The 18,689-nt window shown below is 46.5% G+C and overlaps 1 protein-coding gene and 1 long non-coding RNA gene across 17 annotated transcripts in view; both read left to right on the plus strand.

Moving 5' to 3' along the window:
• The window catches only part of BCL2L1 (BCL2 like 1), a 62,013-nt gene that overhangs the window by 26,494 nt on the left and 16,830 nt on the right, over nucleotides 1–18,689 (plus strand). The window lies entirely within an intron of this gene.
• Nucleotides 1–18,689, plus strand: part of LOC134735864 (uncharacterized) — a 30,659-nt gene that overhangs the window by 10,655 nt on the left and 1,315 nt on the right. The window contains exon 2 of the long non-coding RNA XR_010119427.1: nucleotides 9,636–18,629. This is a non-coding gene — a long non-coding RNA (uncharacterized lncRNA). The remainder of the gene's footprint in view (nucleotides 1–9,635; nucleotides 18,630–18,689) is intronic.

An 18,689-nucleotide genomic window follows, 5' to 3' on the forward strand; every position in this document is an offset into this window, starting at 1 on the left:
GGGAGGATCACTTGAGTCCAGGAATTCAACATCAGCCTGAGCAGTACAGTGAGACCTCCATCTCTACAAAAAATGTGTCAGGCATGATGGCACACGCCAATAATCCTGGCTACTCAGGAGGCTAAGGTGGGAGGATCACTTGAGCCTGGGAGTTCATGGCTGCAGTGAGCTCTGAACACATCTCACAGAATTCCAACCTGGGTGACAGAGCAAAATCCTGTCTCAGAAAAAAAGAGTCACTGGAGGGTTTTGAACCAAGAAATGACAGTCCGACATACATTTTTAAAGGATCACCAGGCTGGGCACGATGGTTCACGCCTATAATCCCAGCACTTTGGGAGGCCGAGGCAGGCAGATCACTTGAGGTCAGAAGTTTAACACTAGCCTGGCCAACATGGTGAAACCCCATCTCTACTAAAAATACAAAAATTAGCCAGGCATGATGGCATGTGCCTATCATCCCAGTTACTCAGGAGGCTGAGGCAGGAAAACTGCTTGAGCCTGGGAGGCGGAGATTGCAGTGAGCTGCGATTGCGCCACTGCAGTCCAGCCTGGGCAACAGAGCAAGATCCATCTCAAAATAAACAAATAAGTAAGTAAATAAACACATAAATAAATAAGGATCACCAGTAACTAGGTAGATAACAGATTAGAGGAGGGCAAGGGCAAAAGCAGGGAGCTCAGGAAGGAGGCTGCTACAGTTGTCTAGGTGAGAGATGATGGCAGATGTGAGACAGGGAATGAGTAATAGCTGTGCCCTCTTACATCCTACTTCCTAGCCTTTGTCCAGGCAATTTCTCCTGCCAAATAAGAAACAATGGCCGGGTGCAGTGGCTCACGCGTGTAATCCCAGCACTCTGGGAGGCTGAGGCGGGCAGATCACGAGGTCAGGAGATCAAGACCATCCTGGCTAACACAGTGAAACCCCGTCTCTACTAAAAAATACAAAAAATTAGCCGGGCGTGGTGGCGGGCGCCTGTAGTCCCAGCTACTCAGGAGGCTGAGGCAGGAGAATGGCGTGAACCTGGGAGGCGGAGCTTGCAGTGAGCTGAGATCGTGCCACTGCACTCCAGCCTGGGCAACAAAGTGAGACTCTGTCTCAAAAAAAAAAAAAGAGCAACAATACATGCTGAGGATTCTGTTCAGTGGTTTCCACTTACCAGTATAGCATCTCATTAATCCTCCCAACAGTTTTATGAGGTATGTTCTAGTGGTATCCACATTCTACAGAGAAGAAAACTGAGACTTTGAGAGGTAAAATCACCTGTTAGGCTGGGTGCGGTGGCTCACGCCTGTAATCCCAGCACTTTGGGAGGCCGAGGCGGGCAGATCATGAGGTTAGGAGATAGAGACCATCCTGGCTAACACAGTGAAACCCCGTCTCTACTAAAAATACAAAAAATTAGCTGGGCGTGATGGCGGGCACCTGCAGTCCCAGCTACTCGGGAGGCTGAGGCAGGAGAATGGCAGGAACCCGGGAGGTGGAGGTTGCAGTGAGTCGAGATCGTGCCACTGCACTCCAGCCTGGGTAACAGAGTGAGACTCCGTCTAAAAAAAAAAAAAAAAAGTCACCTGTTAAAGATTACACAGCAAACTGCCAGCATCCAAAGCCTGTCCTCTTCCCTCTTCCATTTGTATAGGCTCCTTCCAGCCAACATTCATGTATATTCTATCCAGGCTCCAAAGTCCAGTACCAAGCCAGTCTTTTCCAGGAAGCCTTCCCCAAGCTTATCTAATGGCCTGTCCCTCTATTGAGAACTGATCTACAGAGCTACCATTCATTGAGCACTCCATGGGTGCTAAGTATACTGCTGAATGATTTAAATATGTTATCTCATATAATATTCCAAGGAGCCATATACCCTGTGACATCCATTTTACATGTGAAAATAGTGAAGCTAAAATGTAGGCACATGCCATCATGCCTAGCTAATTTTTTTTTTTTTTTTTGAGATAGAGTCTTGCTCTGTTGCCCAGGCTGGAGTGGCTTGATCTCGGCTCACTGCAGCCTCCGTCTCCTGGGTTCAAGTGATTCTCCTGCCTCAGCCTCCCGAGTAGCTGGGATTACAGTCGCCCACCACCATGCCCAGCAAATTTTTGTATTTTTGGTAGACAGGGTTTGACCACGTTGGCCAGGCTGATCTCGAACTCCTGACCTCAGATCCACCCTCCTCAGCTTCCCAAAGTGCTAGGATTACAGGTGTGAGCCACCGTGCCCGGCCGACTAGCTTATTTTTAAATTTTTAGTAGAGACAAGGTCTCACTGTGTTGTCCAGGCTGGTCTCAAACTCCTGGGCTCAAGCAGTCCTCCCACCTTGACGTCCCAAAATGCTGCGATTACAGGCGTTAGCCAGCAGTGTCTGGCCTCTAATGACGCTTCATTCATGAAAATAAATGCCAAAATGTATACAGTGCATGGGCATATGACTGGGAGACCTTGGTAGGCCAGCAGTGGCAAGGATAGTCACCTAGAAATAAGTGCCCCAGAGTTCACTGAACCTGGGTTTCAACTGCCCAGGCTTACTCCTTCTCAAAACCAGCCCTGTTCCAGCTTTGTGTCCCTGTGTGTGTGTGTGGGTGCAGGCACAAGTAGATGACACAGTGGTGATGCTATGCACCCAGGACATTTCATAATAGGGAAGGACGTTGACCACTGCCATGGGGTACCAAAGGTCATCAGGGCTGTGAAAGCCAAGGACACTCAGGCAACCTTACTCCCCTTTGAGTCTGAGTCATTTCCTGAGGGATATGGGTCATTCATTCATTTGTTCATTAACAAGTATTTATTGCATTCCTGTCATATGTCAGGGACTGAGCTAAAGGTTGGACAGACAGTCTGAACAAACCAAAGTCCCTGTTCTCACCCAGTGGACATTCCAGTGTGGGTGACAGATTCTAAGTAAATTAACATGTCATGGCTAGGCATGGTGGCTCTCACCTGTAATTCTAGCATTTTAGGAAGCCGAGGTGGGAGTATTGCTTGAGCCCAGGAGTTGGAGACCAACCTGGGCAACATAGCAACACTCCACCTCTAAAAAATAAATAACATATGAGGTAGTATTTAGTGCTATAGGGAAAAATAAAGCAGAGAAAAGGCATTAGGGATGGGAAAAGGAAGGGTAGGGTAGTTAGGAAGGCCTCTCTGATAAAGTGACATTGGATCTGAATGCAGTGAGGGCATGATCTGTGCAGATATATGAGGGAATAGTGTTGTAGGCATAGAGAACAGCAAGTCGTAAAACAAGAAAAAGCCAGGTGCAGTGGCTCACGCCTGTAATCCCAACATTTTGGGAGGCCAAGGCAGGAGGATCACTTGATGCTGAGAATTTGAGATCAGCCAGAGCAACAAAGCCAGAGTTTAGCTGGGTGTAGTGGTGCATGTCTGTAGTCCTAGCTACTCGGGACACTGAGGCAGGAAGATGGCTTAAATCCAGGAGTTTGAGGCTGCAGTGAGCTATGATCCTGTCACTCCACTCTAGTCTGGCTGACAGAGCAAGACCTTGTTTCAAAAAAATTAAAAAATAAATCAAGTACAAAAAAAGACTCTCCAACATATTTAAAGTACAGCAAGGTGGCCAGTATGGCCAGAGCAGAGTAAGCCAGTGGTAGGAGTCTGGTCTGAGACGTCACCAGGGGCCAGGTCTTGTAGGGCCACATGGGACCTTGCTTTAAGGGCAGTGGAAAGGCATGGAGGATTTATAAGCAAAGAAGTGACAGGTTTTAGAAGGATCTCTCTAGTGTGGAGAACAAACTCTGTGGGTAAGAGTGGGAGCAGGAGACCAGTGAGAAGTCAGGTGGGTGATAACAGCAGTTTATACCAGGGTGGAGGGGTGGTGGAAGTGGCGAGCAGTGGTCAGAGCTTCGATATAATTTGAAGGTTGGACCAACTGGATTTGCTGATGATTGCTGGATAAGAGGTGAGAGAGAGAGGAGTCCAGGTTTTTGGCTTAAGAAACTGGAAAGTCCTTACTGCCATTTAATAAGGGGAAGATGCCTTAGCTGATAGTGATTTCCTGCTAGGGCTGTGGAGTTGAACTGCCTGTATTCAAGTCCTAGTTTGCTTACTGTTTTGTTTTTGTTGTTGTTTTGAGATTAGGTCTCACTATGTTGCCTGTGCTTGTCTCGAACTCCTGGGCTCAAGTGATCCTCCCGCCTCTATCTTCCTGGGATTATAGGTACATCACCAGGCCCTGCTTACTGTTTGACTTTGGGCAAGTGTTTACCAAGCCTTAGTTTCCTTCAATGTAAACCTACTGTCTAGATGAAAGGCAGTTGGGTGCTGTGAAAACTAAATGGGGGTAATTTGTATGAAGGGCTTATGACAATGCCTGGCATATGGTAAACCTTCAGTAAGAGTTAGCTCTAATCCTTATTACTATTGTTGGAAGGGAAGAAGAAGTCCCAGGGCCTCAAGGTCCTCTGGAAAGCAGGCAGCACGTCGCACTCCACCTCCACCACCCCCTCAAGGAGCCCACCCTCCAAGAGGCAGCTCAGACACCATCTGTCCAGCAGAGAAAAGCCACAGGGAGACAGCTTTCGGGAGCATTAGATAGATGAGCCCTTCCCAAGAAACCTAATCTCATTCTCAGCAGGTGCTAATCCCACCAACCTCCCTTGGTATCTGAGCCCAGCCCACCCACTTCCTTCCCCACCCCCATCCTGTGTCTTAGACCCTCTTCCCCTTCTCACCAGCTCCAAGCTGCCACCAGCAAACTTCCTTACCAGATGGAGGGGCTCTGACAGAAGCCCACCACCCATCTGACTGGGCCCAGCCTCTCACATGTATCAGGTCACCAAGGGCTACAGGTGCCACCTGTCCAGAAGCCCCCCCTACAGGTGCCAGTTCCTGGGCGTGGTGCTTGATCCAAGCTAGAGCCAGCTGGAGCCAGGAACTCCCACTGTGCCCCAGCTGCTGCCTGCCCTCCCACCCACAGGCAGAGAAACAGGCTTTTAACCCTTTGGACACTGCATATGTTGAGTTAGTTGTTACAGTTCTGGCTCAGAGTATTGCACTGTTTCAGTACACTTTTTTTTTTAAGAAATTTATCATAAATACAACAGAGAATATCTAATGCATATGTACAATTTTAAAAATAGCAAAATCATCACCTGTAAACTCATCACCCAGTTTAATTAATAATCAAACATATGTCTGCCTTGCATGATGGCTTATGCCTGTAATCCCAGCACTTGGGAGGCTGAGGTAGGAGGATTGCTTGAGGCCAGAAGTTTGAGACTAGCCTGGGCAACACAGTGAGACCACCATCTCTATAAAAACTAAAATTAAAAAATAGCTGGGCATGGTGGTACACGCCTATAACTCCAGCTACTCAGAAGGTTGAGTCGGGGAATCACCTGAGCCCAGGAGTTTAAGGCTGCAGTAAGCTATGATCGTGCCACCGTTCTCCAGTATGGGCAACAGAGGGAGACCTTGTCTCTAAAAACAAACAAAAGTAAACGTGAGTACCTTAGAGCCCTCTGTGTACCCCTTCCCAATCACAGCTACCCCACCATCCATACTCCTGAGTTCTGTGTTTTGTTTTGTGGTATCTCACCATGTCAACCAGGCTAGAGTGCAGTGGCATGATCATACCTCACTTCAGCCTCAAACCTCTGGGCTCAAGTGATCCTTCTGCCTCAGCCTGCCAAGTAGCTAATTTTTGAATTTTTTTTTTTTTTTTTTAAGAGATGGGGTCTCACTATGTTGCCTGGGCTGGTCTAGAATTCCTGGCTTCAAGTGATCCTCCTACCTCAGCTTCTCAAAGCACTGGGATTACAGGTGTGAGCCACCACACCCGGCTACCTTTTTTTTTTTTTTTTTTTTTTTTTTTTTAGTTTTACTATATATATGTAGGTATATATTCCTAAACCATATAGGATGTTCTTCTACATGCTTTTTTTTTGTTTTTGTTCTTGTTTTTGTTTTTTCTGAGACAGTCCCACTTTCTCGCCCAGGCTGGAGTGCAATGGCGCGACCTCAGCTCACTGCAACCTCCGCCTCCTGGGTTCAAGCGGTTCTTCTGCCTCAGTCTCCCAAGTAGCTGGGACTACAGGCGCACGCCACCACGCCTGACTAATTTTTTTTTTTTTAAGATGGAGTCTCACTCTGTCGCCCAGGCTGTAGTGCAGTGTGGTGCGATCTCGGCTTACTGCAACCTCTGCCGCCCGGGTTCAAGTGATTCTCTTGCCTCAGACTCCCAAGTAGCTGGGATTACAGGCATCTGCCACTGTGCCTGGCTAATTTTTGTAGTTTTAGTAGAGATGGGGTTTCACCATCTTGGCCAGGCTGGTCTTGAACTCCTGACCTCGTGATCCACCAGCCTCGGCCTCCCAAAGTGCTGGGATTACAGCTGTAAGCAACCGCGCCCAGCTGTAAGTTTTGTATTATTAGTAGAGATGGGGTTTCACCCCATTGGCCAGGCTGGTCTCAAACTCCTGACCTCGTGATCCGCCTGCCTCAGCCTCCCAAAGTGCTGGGATTACAAGCGTGAGCCACTGCGCCCAGCCTCTGCATACTTTTAAACTTCATTTAGGTATTATACTGTGTTTATCATCTGCAGTTTCCTTTTTTCATTCAAGGTTGAGATCCATCCATGTTACTTGCATAGCATAATTTGTTCATTTTCTCATCCATTTATATGATCATGTCTCAAGCTGTGTATCCATTCTGCTGTCAGTAGTTATTTGGGTTGCTCCCTTGTTTTTACTATTTCAGACAATGCTGTTATGAAAACTGTTTGTGTCTCCTGCACATACACATGTTCAAGAGTTTCTCCCAGGCAGTGGTTCCCAAACTTTAGCTGCCCATCAGAATCACCTGGAAGGTTTGTTAAACCTCAGATTGCTAGGCTCCACCCCCAAAGTGTTTGATTGTGTATGTCAGGGTTGGGGCCCTCAGAATTTGCACTTCTAACAACTTCTCAGCTGATGCTGCCACTCTTGGTCCTGGGATCTCACTGAGAATCATTGTTGTAGGGTTTACACAGAAGTGGAATTGCTTGATCAGAAGGTAATGGCAGATTGTTTTCCTGTGTTTGTATGAATTTACACAGCCACCAACAGCATATGGGTTTTCCATTACTTTACCTCTTTGTTAATACTTGATATGGTCAGACTTAAATTTTTATGGAGCTGGTGGGCATGAGATGGTATCTTGTGGTTTTAATTTGCATTTCTCAGATTACAAGTGGGGCTGTGAATCTTTTCTTACATCTGTTGGCCATTCATGTTTCCTCTTTGTAAAATGTTCAAGTCCTTGCTCCATTTCCTTTTGATTTGACTTTTTCTTATGGGTTTGTAGGCTTTTTAAATATATTTTGAATACTAATACTTTGTCTATGCATGTTACAAATATAGTCTTTCAGTTCTTCCGCCTCAGCCTCTTGAGTAGCTGGGATTAATTTGTTCGCTGGGCGCCACCGCACCCAGCCTGTTTATTTTATTTTATTTTATTTTTTATTTTGAGACAGAGTCTTGCTCTTGTCGCCCAGGCTGGAGTACGGTGGCACGGTCTTGGCTCACTGCAACCTCCGCCTCCCAGGTTCAAATGATTCTCCTGCCTCAGCCTTTCGAGAAGCTGGAATTTCAGGCTTGCACTACCACACCCAGCTAATTTTTGTATTTTTAGTAGAGACGGGGTTTCACCATGTTGGCCAGGCTGGTCTCGAACTCCTGACCTCAAGTGATCCACCCACCTTGGCCTCCCAAAGTGCTGGGATTACAGGTGTGAGCCTCCGCGCCCGGCCTCCATAGGGTGTTAAAAGCTGTAAATTTGAATTATTTATGACTTCAGTTGTACCTAGAGCTTATTGCATATACTGTATTAATATTTCTTTGTGTTTTTTTTTTTTTTTTTTTGAGACAGAGTCTCGCTCTGTTGCCCAGGCTGGAGTGCAATGGCATGATCTCGGCTCACTGCAACCTCTGCCTTCCGGGTTCAAGCGATTCTCCTGCCTCAGCTTCCCAAATTAGCTGGGATTACAGGCGTATGCCACCACGCCCGGCTAATTTTTTTTATATTTTTAGTAGAGACGGGGTTCCACCGTGTTGGTCAGGCTGGTCTTGAATGCCTGACCTCAGGTGATCCACCTGCCTCGGCCTCCCAAAGTGCTGGGATTACAGGCCTGAGCCACCGTGCCCAGCCTACTGTATTAATATTTCATAATGAACAAAGGTACCCTCTTTGGGAAAAAGTTGGGGCTTTTTTTCCTTTTTTAACTTTTCAATCGATTCTCAAAGCCAACATGTGGGAGAGAGTTTATCAAAACAGCCAGGTATCATGGCACACGCCTGTAATCCCAGCTTCTTGGGAGGCTGAGACATGAGAATCGCTTGAACCCAGGAGACGGAGGTTGCAGTGAGCTGAGATCATGCCATTGCATTCCAGCCTGGGCAACAGAGTGAGACTCTGTCTACAAAAAAAGAAATACATACTGACCTGTGTGTGGGATTTGCTTCAAAATACTACTAGAGTGAGAGAGTTAGTGGTTGGGGAACAGATGAATTAAGATTGGCACCAAGTTGATACTTGCTGAAGTTGAATGATGGGTTCGTTTTATTCTGTCTACTTTTGTACATGATTAAATATTCTCATAAGAATAAGTTTAAAATTGGCCAGGTGCAGTGACTCACACCTGTAATCCCAGCAGTTTGGGAGGCCGAGGTGGAAGGATTGCTTAAGCCCAGGAGTTTGAGACAGCCTGGACAACACAGTGAGACCTTGTCTCTCTCAAAAAAAAAAAAAAAAAAAAAAAAATTAGTCGTTCGCGGTGATACACACCTGTAGTCCTAGCTACTTGGGAAGCTAAAATAGGAGAATCTCTTCAGTCCGGGAGGTTGAAGCTGCACTGAGTCATGATTATGCCACTGCACTCCAGCCTGGATGAGAGTGAGACCCTGTCACGGGGGGGAAAAAAAGTTAAAAATATCCAAGGACTATTTCCAGGGTTACTTGTGAGGTAGCACATCTTTTCTTTTTTTTTTTGAGACAGAGTTTCACTCTTGTTGCCCAGGCTGGAGTGCAATGGCCCGATCTCTGGCTTACCATAACCTCCACCTCCTGGGTTCAAGCAATTCTCCTGCTTCAGCCTCCCAAGCAGCTGGGATTACAAGCACGTGCCACCACACCCAGCTAATTTTTTGTATTTTTAGTAGAGATGGGGTTTCTCCATGTTGGTCAGGGTGGTCTCAAACTCCCAACCTCAAGTGATCCACCCGCCTCAGCCTCCCAAAGTGCTGGGATTACGGGCGTGAGCCACTGCGCCTGGCAGAACATCTTTTCTTTTTTTTTTTGAGACAGAGTCTCGCTCTGTTGCCCAGGCTGGAGTGCAGTGGCGCGATCTCCGCTCACTGCAAGCTCCGCCTCACGGGTTCACGCCATTCTCCTGCCTCAGCCTCTCCGAGTAGCTGGGACTACAGGCGCCCGCCACCACGCCCGGCTAATTTTTTGTATTTTTAGTAGAGACGGGGTTTCACCATGGTCTCGATCTCCTGACCTCGTGATCCGCCCGCCTCAGCCTCCCAAAGTGCTGGGATTACAAGCGTGAGCCACCGCGCCCGGCCAGAACATCTTTTCTTAACTTTTTATTAGCCATTTGTATTCTTTCAGAGCCAATTTAGTCTCCATCTACTTTCAGGAGTTCCTGATAAAGTGGTCTTAGCAGGCGTGGAAGAGACTGATTTTAAAGAAAACAGGAGAGGGAGTGGTAAGGAAAGACTGGGGAGGGGATTTTCAGGCTGTTGCCAGTCGTTTTCCTAGAGCCTATTCCTACTGCCTCTAGGATTAAGTTTCCTACCTTCCCCTTTTTCTTCCAGGACCACCACAGGATAATTTTTATTTTCTTTCTTTATTTTTTTTTATTTTTATTTTTTTTGTAGAGACGGGATCTCACTATGTCTCCCAGGCTGGTTTCGAACTCCTGGTCCCAAGCAATCAACCCGCCTCAGCCTCCTAAAGTGTTAGTAGGATTACAGGCATGAGCCACCGCACCCAGCTTTCTTTATTCCTTCCCTCTTCCCTCCCCTTCCCTTCCCCTTTCTTCCTTTCCTTTTCTTCTTTAATTATAGAGACAGGGTCTTGCTATGTTGCCCAGGCTAGTCCTGAACTCCTGGCCTCAAGCAGTCCTCCTGCCTCTGCTTCCGAAAGTACTGAGATTACAGGCATGAGCCACTGTGCCTAGCCAATTTTTATTTTAATGGTATTCTTCTTTCCCTATTATTTTACCTGGACAGACTTAACCCAGAGGATAGAGGAACCTCATCATGGATCCTGGTCCGCTTTTAGCTTAACAGCATCCAAAGACAAAGGGTCAGAGATGGTAGCAACCCTAGTGTGGTTGATTACACAATATCGGTGTTATTTTGTTGTCATAGGATGCAAATATCAGAGTTGTATCTCTTAAGATCTTTCTGTGACAGTACATAAAAGCTTTCTAAGTTTTTTTAATGCTGCATGGTATTCTACACAGGGCACTATTCTATACTTTATTTAACCAGTTCCCATTGGTAGACACATTTTTTTTCCAGTCTTTTGCAGTTATAATAGTGACACTCAGTGAATAGCCCTGTATATTTGTCATTTGGCCCATATATGAATACAGTATATCTGGGGCGGATGAATCCCTAAAAGTAGAATTACTGGGGCCAAGGGTATGTGTACTTGGGATTTTAATAGGGTTAGTTAGCCTGGGCCCATAGCAGTGGGTACCAGTTTACCGGAGTATCTTTTTTCTTAACACCCTTCCACCCAAGTGGAGAGTTTGGTTCAGCATCTTTTTCTTTTTTTTTCTTTTCTTTCTCTTTTTTTTTTTTTTTTTTTTTTTTTTTGGAGACAGATTCTTGCTCTGTCAGCCAGGCTGGAATGCAGTGGCACGATCTTGGCTCACTGCAACCTCCACCTCCTGGGTTTAAGCAATTCTTCTGCCTCAGCCTCCCAAGTAGCTGGAACTACAGGTGCCCACCACCTTGCTGGGCTAATTTTTGTATTTTTAGTAGAGACAGGGTTTTGCTGTGTTCGCCAGGCTGGTCTCAAACTCCAGACCTCAGGTGATCCACCCACCTCAGCCTATCAAATTGCTGGGATTTATAGGTGTGAGCCACTGCGCCGGCCATCAGCACATTTCTTGAGTGCCTTCCCGTACCTGGCCCTGGATATAAGATAAACACTTTCATGTATCAAGTGAAATTGTTACTATTTGCCAGGCACCGGCACATTATCTGATAATCCTCATAACCACTCAAAGAGGAAGGCTTTTAGATGAGAAAAGTGAAGCTCAGAAGAGTTAAATAGGGTGCCATGGTCATGGTCCAGCTATTAAGTGGCAGAGCTAAGATTAAGCCCAGGTTTCAATCCTCTGACGCTTGTGCTTTTACAGTACACCCTTACCTGCCTCTCAGGAGGAAGAACATAATGGTCTTATTGTCTAATACAGATAATGAATCAGGCTCAGAGAGGGTAACTGGCCACAAAACACCCAGCCTGGAAGCTATGAGGAACCCACATATGTCTGATCGGAGGCCTCTGGTCTACACTGAGCTGCCTGCCTCCCTCCCAGGGAAAGAGTTTGAGAATTTTCTTTTTTTTTTTTTTTTTTTTTTTTTGAGACTGAGTCTCTTTCTGTCACCAAGCTGGGGGAGTGCAGTGGCAATCTTGGCTCACTGCAACCTCCGACTCCCGGGTTCAAGCGATTCTCCTGCCTCAGCCTCCCGAGTAGCTGGGATTACAGGCGCATGCCACCACACCCGGCTAATTTTTTTTGTATTTTTAGTAGAGAAGGGGTTTCACCGTGTTTGCCAGGATGGTCTCGATCTCCTGACCTCATTATCCTCCTGCCTTGGCCTCCCAAAGTGCTGGGATTACAGGTGTGAGCCACCGCGCCCGACCGAGAATTTTCTCCATTCAGAGCTTCACTTGCTATAGAGAGCCTAAAGTCACTGGTTCTTAGTGTGCATCTATTGGCCATCAGAGGGTCCTTTAGGGATGACCCATCTGTGCTTAATTTACTAGTGACAGTATAGTTGCTGCTATTTATTGAGTGCCTGCCATGTGCAAGATGCTGTAAGGTACACTGTAGTTTGTTTTATTTTGTTTTGTTTTGTTTTTGTAGAGATGGAGGTCTTGTTGTCTTGACCAGGTTGGTCTCAAACTCCTGGCTTCAAATGATCCTCCTTCCTGGACCTCCCAAAGTTCTGGGATTACAGGTGTGAGCCACCACACTCGGCCAGTGTAGTATTTTTAATCTTCACAATAATCCTTCTTGGGAAACATGTTATTGTCCTCATTGTCCAGATTAGAAAACTGAGTGTAAAGTAAGTTAAATTATAGTCCTAAGGTTGAATGCTAATAAAGACAGAATACACGCCCAATATATTGGACTCAAAAGCCCTCACTCAACTGTGGTCTCCATGGACTTTCTTTGGCTTTCTCTGCCTTTTTTTACTTTTCCTTATTGCTTGAGGCCCTTTCTGGAAGGTAAGTCTGGATTATCTACTTCACACTGTTTTAGAGGAGAAGACTGGTGGTTTCCATTTACCCCTTACTCCCTCTGCTCCGTGGCCTTTCAGGGAGAACACTGTGGGTATTGTGCTGGGTGGCCTGGAGGTTCCAAGTAACAGGAATCTAGAAGGATGGACCAGATGTGAACAAAAGAAAGCCTGAGTAGGACACAAAACAGAGAAGTGGGGCTATAACATCTCTAAGATATGACAGCTTGCTACTTCCACTCTCCTTGCAAATGTGGTGAAACCCAGGCTGGAGTCATGAAATAATAGCTTAGGATCATTAACTAAAGTTTGTCTAGTGCTTCCTTGTGTTCACACATTATCTCATTGAGCCTCTGACGATTCTAGGAGGAGGTAAATAGGGTCTTCCTCTTACCTTGGGTGAACTGAGGTCTTCTGACTAAGTCTCAAGTCCTTTCTACCATTGTGCTGCATCCACATCTCTACCGGGAAGAACACAGGCTCTGCAGTCAGACACACCTGGGTTTGAACCACCTCCATTTTGTGTCTGTTGGATCTTCAGCAAGTGAATTCACCTTTGTGACCATCCATGTCTTCATAAAATAAGAGTTTTAAACACACATGAGGGCCTGGCATATACAAAACATTGAATAAATAGCAGTGATCTTTTTATTGACATCAAAAGGGGGTTGGGGACCCAGAGGCTGTTCTGGCTCCTATGGCATAGCTCTTGGAACCTGTTAATTTTCAAGGACAGGGGTTTGCAAGTCAGAGCAATGTCAAGTAAAGAACAGGTTCTTTGGGAGGCCAGGGTATGCTAATGGGTGAACAATGTAAGGGAGGCATAATAATAATGCCAAAGGCCTCCTAGAGTGCCTGTTTTACTGCACTTTTGGGTCTTTGGTTTATATATGAAGAAAATGAGGTGCCCCCAGAGGGGAAGTGAGTTGCCATTGTTACACAGTAAGTTAATAAATGGCATTGCTGAGATTAGAACTCAGTCTTTTGTCTGCCAAGAAAGCTTACACTCCACTGCTCCCTTGGGGGAAAAAAAAGGCCCAGGGATAGGATCTTAGTGCTTTCAAGCTGGAGAGAAAGCCTTAGAGATCATCTGATCCATACTCCACACTTGTCAGATGAGAAAAGTGAGGCCTGTGGTGCTTAATTGACAGGACCATAGCCAAATAGAGCCACCACACAACCAGGAGTAAGCTCACGTTTCTTGAACCTGACCATGTGGAACTTTCAAATTGCCTTTTTTCTGTGGGGAACTAGAGCCTCACTGCAAATGTCAGTGGTTTACAATAAGAACAACTGTTTAGTTTGGGGAACTTTTTTCCAAATAGAATCTTCTTTTTCTCTCTCTCAATTCTTTTTTTTTTTTTTTTTGAGATGGAGTCTTGCTCTGTCACCCAGGCTGGAGTGCAGTGGCACGATCTCGGCTCACTGCAAGCTCCGCCTCCTGGGTTCACACCATTCTCCTGCCTCAGCCTCCCGAGTAGCTGGGACAACGGGCACCCGCCACCACGCCTGGCTAATTTTTTGTATTTTTAATAGAGACGGGGTTTCACCGTGTTAGCCAGGATGGTCTCGATCTCCTGACCTCGTGATCCACCCACCTCGGCCTCCCAAAGTGCTGGGATTACAGGCGTGAGCCACCACACTTGGCTCTCTTTCTCAATTCTTAATAAAAATATACTAGAAGAAGAAAAACAAAGCTTTAATGGAGGACCTTGGTAGAAAGCAGGTAAAAATTATATAGAGTCTGTCAAATCTAGGGAGGTCCCCAGAGCCAGTAAATTTAGAGGCCAGCCTTCTCACCTATCCCAGCTAGCTTATCGCTTGTCTTGCCCTATTCACAATAGGCCTTCAGAAGGCCCAGCCTTCCCTTGGCAGCTGCATGTGGTGAACACCAACGGAAATCCCTGGTATTTTTCTTTGCATGCAGCCAACCGTGGAGATGTAGGTCAGGCATTGCTGGCCTGGCAGTTACAACATCTCTAGCTTCACCCCCTGCACCTGTAGCTGTGTTCACTAAGCCCCACAAAGATGGGAAATGGATGGTCCCTTAATAGGGTTTGGATCCCCAAGGGCTCATATGGGTGGAGCTGGCTGGGACTGGAGTGAGTTTGGGAGGAGACAGACCATCCAGAATGTGGAGATGAGAAGGGTGGCTCTGACTCTTTCCTCCTTAATGTCTGATGTCTGGCGTGACTATAGCTGGATTGGCGGTGCTTCTGCCCAGCTCAGCTTAGAGTAATCATCACTGATGGAGGAGACTGGGGAGGTCCCATCCTTCCCCCAGGCTCAGCTGGGTCCCCAGACCTACACTTGAACCCCACGCCTGTCTGGTGTTTACAGGATTGAAGCTGCCACCCTTTGGGACCTATCCTGTTTTCATTTCTGCTCTCAGCTGTCTGGTCTCTGTGGACCTCACTTACAGGTTTGTACGTGCCTGTCGCCCACAACGCAGCCCCATGAGGCTCTCACAGCCTGGCACACTCATGCGTTTTTGGCCTTTGTTCTCTTCAGCAGAACTGCTAGCTCTATGCCTTGCTAGGGAGGGCTTTCCTGGCCCCTCACATAGATTCTGTTGGTCCAACCTAGCTATACCTTTCCTGAGATTCAGTCTCTTTGTCCACACCCTGGGGGACAGGGCTGTGGTTCCAAGGCATGTTGGGGGGTACCTGTGGGCCATTCTGGACTGGCTTCCGGTCAGCTGGCTGACTCTGCCCTGGGTCTCAAATATCTCCTCTGTAAAGGTGTTAGACCAAGATCTTCAAGGTAACTTAGAGGTGATATGCAGATGGACATTTTCTGTTTTAATAGTCAGTGTATTTTATGTTGATTTCCATCTGGGGCAAATGATACTGTTTATAGGAAGAATAATAAGTTGCCTTTTCATTGCATTTATTTATTTAGAAAATATTTACTGAGTGTCTGCTATCTGCCAACCACTATTCTAGCTACTGGGGATACCTGCCTTCATGAAGTTCACATTCTTTTTTTTTTTTTTTTTTTTTGAGATGGAGTTTCACTCTTGTTGCCCAGGCTGGAGTGCAGTGGTGCAGCCTCGGCTCACTGCAACCTCTGACTCCCGGGTTCAAGCGATTATTTTGCCTCAGCCTCCTGAGTAGCTGGGATTACAGGTGCCTGCCACCACGCCCAGCTAATTTTTGTATTTTTAGTAGAGATGGGGTTTCACTATGTTGGCCAGGCTGGTCTCGAACTCCTGATCTCAGGTGATCCACCTGCCTCGGTCTCCCAAAGTGCTGGGATTACAGGCGTGAGCCACTGCGCCCGGCCATCATGAAGTTTACATTCTAAGAGGATAGAGAGTGATTAGGCGGCCGGTGGTAGGCAGCTTTTGGTATGTTTGCCTTTTTAATAAAGGATAATTAAGAAAGGCCTCTGAGGAGGAGGCATATGAGCAGAGATCTGCATGATCTGTCTGAGGGAGGAAACCATGTAACAGTCTATGGAAAAAACATTCCAGACATAAGGAACAAGTACAGAGGCCAAAGGGTGGGAATGATGTGCCTGGCATGTTTGAGGAAGAGCACGGGAGATGAGTGTGGCTAGAACAGAGTAAGCAGAGAAGTGATTGGAAAGGAAAGTTTGTGTGAGCAGTGGTGAGACATTTTGGTTCTTCCTCTGGGTGAGATGGGAAGGCAGTGGAGGGTTTTGAGCAGACAGGAAACTGACTTTGCTGACCCCTCTGGCTGCCATGTGGTGAAAGAACCTTGGAGTCGATAAGAAGCTGGGAGACCAGTAAGGAGGCTGTTAGGACAATACAGGCAAGAAATGATACTGGCTTGGACCAAATAATAGCAGTGGAGGTGGTGGGAAGTGGTGGGATTCTAGATAAATTTGGAATACAGATTCATCAGGATATATTGACAGATGAGTCCTAGAGGGGATTTAAGGATGAGAAAGATGCAGAAAGAACAGGTTTGAGGAAGAAATTAAGGATTTTCAGTACATTTATTTAAATTTATAAAAAGTAAGTAAATTGATAGAATAATGTTAAGTAAGCCAGGCACAGTGGCTCACGGCTATAATCCCAGCACTTTGGGAGGCCAAGGCGAGAGGATAGCTTGAGCTCAGTAGTTCAGGACCAGACTGGGCAACATAGTGAGACCTTATCTCTACAAAAAAAGAAAAAGAAAAAAAAATTAGCCAGGCATGGTGATGCACACCTGTAGTCCCACCTAGTTGGGAGGCTGAGGCAGGAGGATTGCTTGAGCCTGGGAGGTTGAAACCTCAGTGAGCCTTGATCACACGATTGCACTCCAGCCTGGGCAACAGAGTGAGACCCTGTCTTGAAAAGAAAAATGTTAAGTAAATAATAACAGAATCACATATAAGGTCAAAACAGTGATGGCTGAAATTGTGGATAGAGTGGACCAAATGTGTCTGTGCTTCCTTCCAGCTCTAAAATCCTGCTTCAGTGATTCAGACCACATAGTCTCCCATTCACAGAGAACAAGAACTTGAAGCTCAGCCTAGAATAAGCAGATAAAGTGACAGGAGAGTAATCCTTTGGGCCAGGCCTACCTCCTGTTAATTTGGAAGGACTTGAGAAGTTCTTGCACATATACTGGCCTTCTGGCATTACCTTATTTATTTATTCATTCATTAACTCAGTCAGTCACTGAGCACCTTCTGCCTAGTAGGCCCTGGACAATGACAGCTCTGATGCTTCTTCCCTCCTAATGTAAAGCAAGCTACACCAACCCCCGCTCCCACTGGAGCCTGTCTACTCTGTGGCCTGGCATATGCCTGGCGGTGATGTGTGTGCTGAAAGTGGAATAGCCACAGCCTAGGCAGAGCCCTGCCCTCCCTTTGCTGCACTGTCTCTGTCCATCTCTGCCTTCCTCATCTTATTGCCATCCACACTTTGAGGCCTGGTGAGCAAATGATTTTGCTTCCATGAGAGCAGCAGAAATAGTTGCTTTATCTCTTTCTTCATATAGGTCCTCATGGTTATCAAGCTGGAAAGAAATCCCCAAGGGCCTCTTCTCTCACCTTTTATAGATGCGAAACAGAGGGCCAAGGGGGCAGGCAGTTCCCACAGTCCACATCTAATTCATCAGCAAATCCTTTCAGCTCTACTTTTATTGATTGATTGATTGATTGATTGAGAACAGGGTCTTGCTGTGTCTTCCAGGCTGAAGTGCAGTGGCACAGTCATGGCTCACTGCAGCCTCAGCCTCCTGGGCTCCAGCAGTCCTCCCACCTCAGCCTCCAGAATAGCTGGAACATGCCATCACGCCCAGCTACTTTGTGTCATTTTTTTGTAAAAATAGGGTTTTCTCATGTTGCCCAGACTGGTCTGAAACTTTTGGACTCACACAGTCCTCTCACCTCGGCCTCCCAAGTGCTGGGATTGTAGACATGAGCCACTGCACCTGGCCCAGCCTTACTTTAAAAAATAAATTCTGAAACTGACTGCTTCTCACCAACTCCCCTGGCACCATTGTGGCTAAGCCACCATCATATTTTCCTGATTATCTCACCAGAGGCCTGGAGATCTCCACCCAGCAGCCAGAGGGATGCTATTTAACACCAAGGTCAGGTCGTGTCCTTCCCCTGCTCAAAACCCTGCAGTGCTTTCCCAGGACAAGCCCAAGTCTTTAAATGGCCTACCAGGCCCTACACAATTGGGCCCTTGGCTACCTCCACATCTCATCACCACCAGTCTCCTCACATTCACTGGACTTCAGCCACACTGGCATTTTTCCTGTTCCTGGAGCACCTCAAGCATGTTCCTGCCTCTGGGCCTTTGCACTTGTTCCCACAGCGTTTTCTCAGACCTTGGCAGTGCCTGTTCCCTCACTTCATTCAGGTCTCTGATCAAATTCACCTCCTCAAGAAGTTGTCCCTGACCATGGATTCTAATCTTACCTTCTTCCATGTTTCTCTGTACCCCCTTTCTCACATTTATTCTTTCTTAATGCATCACCATCTGACATGTTTATTGCCTGTCTCTTCCCATTTGATTATAAACTCATACAGGTAGGAATTTTCATTCTATTTAGTCACTGATTTATCCCCAGCGCTTAGCACAGTGCCTGACTCTTAGTGGGCACTTAATGAAGATTTGTTGAATGACTTAGTGTCCAAAGCTAGGCAGGGCAGCTTGTCTGGGCCTTCCTACAACTCCATAGGTCAGCCTGTCTTTTTTTTTTTTTTTTTTTTTTTTTTTTTTTTTTTTTGAGACAGAGTCT

The sequence above is a fragment of the Symphalangus syndactylus genome, chromosome 24 (genome assembly GCF_028878055.3).
Source record: "Symphalangus syndactylus isolate Jambi chromosome 24, NHGRI_mSymSyn1-v2.1_pri, whole genome shotgun sequence".
Classification (NCBI taxonomy): Eukaryota; Metazoa; Chordata; class Mammalia; order Primates; family Hylobatidae; genus Symphalangus; species Symphalangus syndactylus.